Genomic DNA, 7,745 nt, shown 5'->3' on the forward strand with positions numbered 1-7,745 from the left:
GTGGTTGCTATGACAATTTGAAGTAGGAATTTTCCCATTTTGTGGGAACCCTCTGTCTGCTCCTAATGCACCTAGTTTTGCAATTGACAAAGCTGCCTCTAAAAGGCAGGTATGAACCTTTCCACAAACAGTTCCATTGTCTGTGGGCACAAACTCAGGGAGAAGCTTATTTGGGGAGAACTCCAAATTCAGGAACAACACTTAAAAATAAAATTATATGGCCAAGAAATGCTAGAAGCCAAAAGAGCTGCTGTATAAAATGCAGGTGCCCCTGTGGCTGAAGACCAAGAAAGAGGCAATTCTTAGTCAAGCATTGGGGTACACGCCTGAAATCTCAGAACTTAGGAGCTAGAGGCAAAGATCAGGCATTCTTAGCCTGGGCTAAATGAATCACGTCTACAGAGCAAGTTCCAGGAAAGCCAGGGCTACAGAGTGAACCCTCCCTGTCTTAAAAGACTAAACCAAAACAACAACAATAATAAAATATGGGTCTGGCATGGAGGCTTAGCATGAGGCAGATCGTGAGTAGCTGGATTGGTCGTACGTTTGAGGACGGCTTGGGGTACATAGTAAATCCCAAGCCAGACTAGTCTGTAGAGTGAGACCCCCCATCTCAAAAAACATAATTAAGATATAATAAAATATATGGTGGATAATTTATTTAGCATTGGGACGTGCACTGAAAACTGATTCAGCATGTATCTGAAATTCACAGACCATCTTGGATTCTATTTACTCCAAAAGTTTAAATGAAAGTTTGGCTTATTCATGTTCAAAATATAACCTGCCTCTGTTGCGCCCTGGTCTCATGCTCTATGTGAGAAGCTAGAGGATGCTTCATCTTTCTCCCATACAACAGTTTCTCCTCACTCTTCTGCAGAGAAGTTACCGTTTGGGGATTGTTTTGATTGTTGTTTGTTTGTTTTTGAGACATATTTCCTAAGTAGTCCTGGCTGGCCTAGGACTTATTTTGTATACCAGGCTAGACATAAATTTGCAGTGAACTGGTTGGCTTCTTCCTCCTCAGTGCTTCAATTTAACTATGCACCACCTTGCCTAGCCAGTCAGTTCTTCTTTTTTATTTATTTTATTCTAAATTTATTTTCAAACAGAGTTTCCCTGTGTAGCCCTGGTTGTCCTGGAACTTACTCTGTAGACCAGGCTAGCCTCCAACTCACAGAGAGCCTCTGTCTTCCGGATGCTGGGATTAAAGGCATGGACCACCACTGCCTGATCATTTAGTTCTTCTTGAAGGCATCAGAAATAATATGAAAATAGGGGTAAATCCAGATTGTTCAAATGGCCTTGTGCTTCTGGAAGAGGTGTGGCAGAGGCAGAGCATGCTTGTGGAGGGAGTTCTGTACATTCTGTCAGGGGCTATCAAGCCTGGTGTTTTGCATGTAGCTGACTGGTTACACTGGCCTGTAATCAGGTGGGGTCATCCTGCACTTTCCTTGGCCAAACCTGCTACACAGCTTTCTCAACCAGGTGATGCATACCTATGGTCCCACCACAGGGTGTAAGATGTATGGATACCTGACCAAGACAGTCAGCAATAAATTGTAAGCCCCTGTGATGTTCTAGGAGATGTCCTTTAGTATAAATGGACTAAAAAATGGTAGGAAGGACAAAGAATGGAAGGCATATTCTAGAAGGAGTTGGGGGCAGCAATATCAGGTTAAACAAGACCCAGGCAGAGGCCAAGAAGACCCAGGTTTCCTAGCCATGGGCCGGAGGCTTAGTGTCATGGTCAGAGGCAAAAAGCTTAGGCAGGACTGGGAGGATGGAGTGGAACAATCTTGACATTCACAGATGACAATGATGTAGATCCCTGAGCGCCTGGCCCTGCATACACAAAGTGCCCCACACAGCCCCAGACTCAGATTCTGTTCCTCTCACAACTCTTTGGCAATATACCTGCATTCACGAGCTGGAAGGAAAAAAGGCCAAGGACTATATAGACTTGCTTAGGCCCTGGTTGATGCTGTACATAACCTTTCAAAGGATGTTGGACTCTCCATGTTCTTTGGGAACATTTGTGCACAACTCCTGAGAAGTTGCTCACTTTGGCTGTCATCTTTATCCCCCCACCCCCCTGGTCAGAGTTTCCCCTGACCAGATGGTAGAAGGCTTCAGCTCTCCCCTGTCTCCAAACAAAGGACAGTCTACTTCTAGGACAATGGGATGGATCCACCCAGAACACAAGGCCCCCACCCAGTGCAGATTGGCAGGTGATGATTTCCGGTGGCAGGTCCCAACAAGCTGCTGTTGGCTTTGAGAAATGAAGGAAAAATGTTCCCTGATGAGTAGAAGTGGTTCTTGGTGGTTTGGCAGCCTATGAAGGCTCACAAGTTCTGCACTAACCCCTTGCCTCCTGAGTATGGCTCAGCCCTATGTGGGGTCATTGAGACTGTCTGCATCCTGAGAAATAAGTAACAACCAGTCCCCTCTAGACTCCCCCTGCATGCTAAGTAGTGTCCACAATGCTTGCTCAACATAAAGTAAATCTGAAGTGTGGTGGGAATGAGGAGGGGCTTGGCTCTGCCTGCCACCTACTTGTGCTGGTTAGTTTTTTGGCAACTTAATGCAGTGAGCGTTATCTTAAAAAAGAGGGAAACTCAATTGAGAAAATGCCTCCATCAAAGTGACCTCTTGGCAAATCTTTGGGAGCATTTTCTTGATTGATGATTCTAGAAGGTCCAGATCACACACACACACACACACACACACACACACACACACACACACACACACGTGGTGTTATCCCCAGGGCATGTGGTCCTGAGCTGTATAAGAAAGCAAACTGAGCAATCCAGTAAGCAGAGTTACTGCCTTGGTCTCTGCTTCAGTACCTGTGTTGAGTTCTTGCCTTGGCTTCTGATGATGGACTATGACCTATAAGATAAATAAACCCTTTACCGCTCAAGTTGATTTTGATCCTGGTGTTCATCACAGCAACAGAAAGCAAACTAAGACACCCTGTCATGGTCTACATCCCCTCTCCCTCGGTTTCCAGCATCAATCTTAACCAAGGGCACTCTGTCAGAACAACAGGGCCAGGCCTGGCCCAATGCTCTTTGCTCTCTTTCCACAGCAGAGGCATTCTGGTGATAGAGGTCCATGGAAAGAGATAGAAGGTGAGTTCATTTGCCTTTCTAGGTTGGGCGACACCAACCAGGCCAACCACAGGCAGTGGTGCTGAAAGCAGGCCTCAGTCACCTTCTAGAACACCACATTCGCCCACACATGAGGCAGCTGGAGGGCACCTGGCTAGGGCATAGGAACAAGATCAAGGTGGGAACCACCCAGGGTCAGAGGCTTCTACATCCTCTAGAGGCTAAATGGGAAGCTGGGTGGAGGGGAGCCAAGCAGGAGAAACAAGCTCCTCATAGTTGCTCTGCCCAGTTACTCAGACAAGGAAACACAGGAAACATGGAATGTTCTCACTGGAGCCCAAAGCGGTGGGCAGGGGAAGATCTCAGAGCACTGTCTCTCCATCCCTAAGAAGTCACCGGTGCCTCTGAGGGCTGGCTGCGTGGCGGAAAGTTGGGTGTGAAGTAGTGAGAAAGCCAGTTGGTGATGCTAAGCCCAGGTCAGCTTTGTACACCAGCTCTGCCACAGAAGACCACCTGGCCCACTCACTGGCACCTGGGGGGGCTAAAAACATGGTGTTTAGAAGCCCACCTTAAAACTCCAGGCTACTACTATGAAAAGTAAAGCATCTGTCAATTCCTGTAACCCTGAAAAGACCAACACAGTCAGATTATCACTCTGTTCCTGTGCTGAGCCACACAAGACCCTCCTGCCTGTGCACACGTGTAAGCTGTATCTTCAGTCTTTTCCATGTTAATTTGTCTGTTTTTAAACTAATACAGTAAAAATGCTGTAGTGTAAAAAATGAAAGACTCACATGGAGAAAACAGACCGTAACACCTTCTCTGTCCCATCACCTACCCCAACCAGAGTCCATCAGAGGCCTAGCTTCCATCCCATGCTCTCTCTACCCTTTTCTTTTTCTTCTAAACACTGTGACTTCCAGCTGTGCAGCATACAGATCTGCCTCTTACACAACAGCCCCTCCCACACCCACAGGGTGGTTACAGTTATGTCACTGTTGTCACTGGAATCCAAATTCACTGTTTAGACATCATTATGACTAGGCCACAGTCATTAGACCAACCCCTCATTGCTGATTTGGTGAGACATTGACTCTTGGCTTGGAGATACATTCATTTTTGGCCATTGCATTTCCTTGCCATATAGGACTGTTGGCCAAAGCACCAGAACCCTTGCAAGTAACTATAGGCAGACAAGGAGGAGAGGGGACAAAAGTCCAGGGACAGAAGTAAATGAATGAAGACAATTGTGGCTGACAGAGCTGGCCCTGGACTGAAATAAGAAAAAAGTGCTAAACTCAGTACCAAGGGGTGCAGGTAGAATCACTCAGAGACCAGAGGCCCATGTGATGCAGTTGTTAAGGAAACCCTGAAGGGCCACCTCTGCAGGAAAATATCCTATCCACCTGCAAAGGGGGATGACCTGAAAATGTATCTCAGCCTGTGCTGTGGGAGAAATTAAAATACCCTTGAGAAGCATCTTGCCAAGCCTCTGTATTCTCGGCTCTTGCCGTTTGAAATCATGCTAACAGCATGATCCAGAACCCACGGATCTGGAAGCACATACACATGTGTGCACTCATGCCAGAGGTCAGAGGACAATTTGTAGAAGTTGATTCTTGCCTTCTCCATGTGGGTCCCAGGTATTGAACTCAGGCCATCAGTCTTGGTAGCAGACATCTTTGCCAGCTGGAACATCTTACTGGATCCTGTATCTTCTGGTTTTTAAAACCTGCTTCTTGGCTTGACTGGGAAAGCTGTGGGTTTGTCCTCCAAGGTAGAATATTCTGTCTAATGGGCTCAGTTCATTTTGCACAGTCAGTTAGTGACAGGTATTTGAAGTTCCATGCACATGAGTAGAACTTATTGATGTTGTCACTGTAGGATGACAGATCTAAATGTTAGGGCCAAAATATTTTTGGTGCTGAGAGGAGGGAGAGGTTGGACAAGTGTGGTGGGACAGGCTTCACTTTAAGAAGCTAATCTTTGTCTCTGCCCTAGCTCTTTATCCCAACAACACTCCAGGTTGCCTGTGTTCCTCAGGTCTAGGCACACATGACCTAAACTTTTCCTGCCTATTTACAGAGGCAGGAGAGAAGCTAAAACTGATCCTGGTTTTCTTGTCCCACTCTGTGACGGTTCCCCATGTCTGGTGCCTTCTTGATTGACATGCGGAGTGTTAAGAGTCAGCAGACATAGCCTCATTATAACTGCTAAGCATTTTCTGTGTTCAAGGAACAAACAGTTCCCAGATCCTCATCTTCAACCTGACTCACACACGGTCTGTATCAGGCCCATGGCAGGTTCATAGGCAGCCTCCAGGTATTACCCCTACAGGTAGAAAAGTACCTCTTGAGAGAGACCATGTGGCTTATCCAATCATACATCCCTGCCTGATCATTTACTAAATGGAGACAGACACTAGATACTAGCTGTGATGGTTAGCTTTAATTGTCAAATTGACACAATCTAGAATCACCTGGGAAGAGTCTCATTGAGGGATTGTCTAGATCAGATTGACCTTTGGACATGTTTGTGGGAGACTGTTTTGATCACATCACTTCATCTGGGAAAACCTATTGGTTGCACTATTCACTGCATTTTGTCCTTAACTGCACCAAAGACAGAAACAGAGAGAAGAGAAAGAGAGAGAGAGAGAGAGGGAGAGAGAGGGAGGGAGAGAGAGAATGAACTGAGCACTGACATGAATGTATTCATACATTCTCTCTGCTCTTGATTGTGGATGTGACATGACTAGCTGTTTCAAGTTCCTGCTTAGACTTTCCTGCAATGAATGATCATAACCTGCAATTATGAACTAAAATAAATCCTTTCTCTCATAAATTATTTTTGTCTGAGTACTTTCTCATAGCAAATGGAAAGGAAACCTGATTCTGTGAAGCTTCCTTCTACCATCAGTGAAGCTATCTTCCATCCCTTCCCCCAGATAGAGGTTTTTTTCTCCATCCACTCTCCCTAATCACAGTCAGCTTCTATTACCTGTCACTCCTCCATCAACCTTCCATCTTTTTAGGAAGACCAGTTCAAGCTGGCTCTTCAGGCTCTTCAGTAAATCCTTGTCTGGACCTGGCTCTGTCCCCAAACTCAGAGAGAGTCTGTGCATGGGCACATGGCCACCTTCTGTCACTGATGGCCCCAGCACCACCATTTTCTGCTTAATTTGTCCTTTTCCTTGAAGCAAAGATGGGGTCCTTGCTTGCCCATTTCAGTGCAGAGAAGTCAGGGGTCCTCTTACAGCTTCCAGGGAAGATAGAAAAGGAAGTGTGATGAAGGACAGCTCAGCCTACCGCCCATGGAGGAGGCTCAGTTCTTTTCCCCCAGGGCCACTTCCCACCAGCCACACCTGTCATACCAGCCACACCTGCAGCCTCAGCTGCCACCTCACTGAACCTTGTTTTTCCAGTGGCCCAGCTGTTCCTGGCAGTGACTCCAGGAGCTGTTCCTGGCAGTGACTCCAGGAGGAAGAGCTGGAGCTATGGAAGGAGACTATGAAGGGACTTCATTTTTCTGTGTTGCCACAGAAGACAAGGCTTGCTGAAACCTCCAGGTTGCTCCAAAAGGCAACATCATCAGACGTTAAAACCTGGAGGGGGGGGGGCTCTTTTCCCTTCACCCAGAGTCCTACACTCAGGGTCAGCACACACTGTGGGGGATCTTTCCAAAGAGCTAGCCTTTTATACCTTTATACCTTTTATTACGCATAAACTCTGTGGCAATGAGCAGAGAAACGAACCACCTGCAGCCTTCTCCTTCCTACTTATTCAGCATCAGAGGGGCTTTTGTTGCACTTCCTTGCTTCAGCGCAGATATTTTTATCATGATAGCAATTGCCGTCAACCAGGGAACAACTCACAGCTTACTGCCCTCATGGTGGTACAGGACAACTACCCAGCAAGCTCCAGAGTTTTTCACCTTCAGAACCAACTTCAGTGGTTCCTCAGAGTGTGATGTTTGTTCATCACAACAATCCTGTTCATGTCAGCCCCCATGTCACCTGTCAGGCAGAATTAATTCAGTGGCTGGAGTCATTTCATGTATGTATGGTATAAATGGGGTATGTAGTCTATATCTAGTGGTCTGTTTGTGTGTTGGGTATTTTGAGTCAGTCAAAGCAGTAAGTCCTCATGCAGCCAATGTGCATAGAGGCCTTCAAGCTGACTAACTTGGGGATCACTGAGCATTAAGGGATAATGGAGTTTGACACATTGGCTATACACAGTAATCTGTAACTGTGTACCAATACCAATGAAAAATTAAATAGAAAGATGGGAACACAGTATCGAGTCTGTTGTGTGTGCCGGTTAAAACCTAAGCCACCATAAGTAGAGTCAGACAAGCCTATAGTGCTACATATATCACAAAAAATGTAAAGGTTGTGCAAGGCAAGAGAAGCCTGGAAATGAGCACAGAAAACTGGAGATGGGACAATAAAACGTAAAGAAATAGATAGAATCCAGGACCCCCAAGGTTAGGAAGAGCCACTTCTGCTGAGATTACCAGTATAATTTTAAAAGGATTTACAGACTAGATAGTATCATGCCAATGCTAACTTCCTGATTCTGATGGCTGCTAGGGAATTAAAATCCTTGGTGTGGATGAAATACACAC

This window comes from Phodopus roborovskii, unplaced genomic scaffold, assembly GCF_943737965.1.
Source record: "Phodopus roborovskii unplaced genomic scaffold, PHOROB, whole genome shotgun sequence".
Lineage (NCBI taxonomy): Eukaryota > Metazoa > Chordata > Mammalia > Rodentia > Cricetidae > Phodopus > Phodopus roborovskii.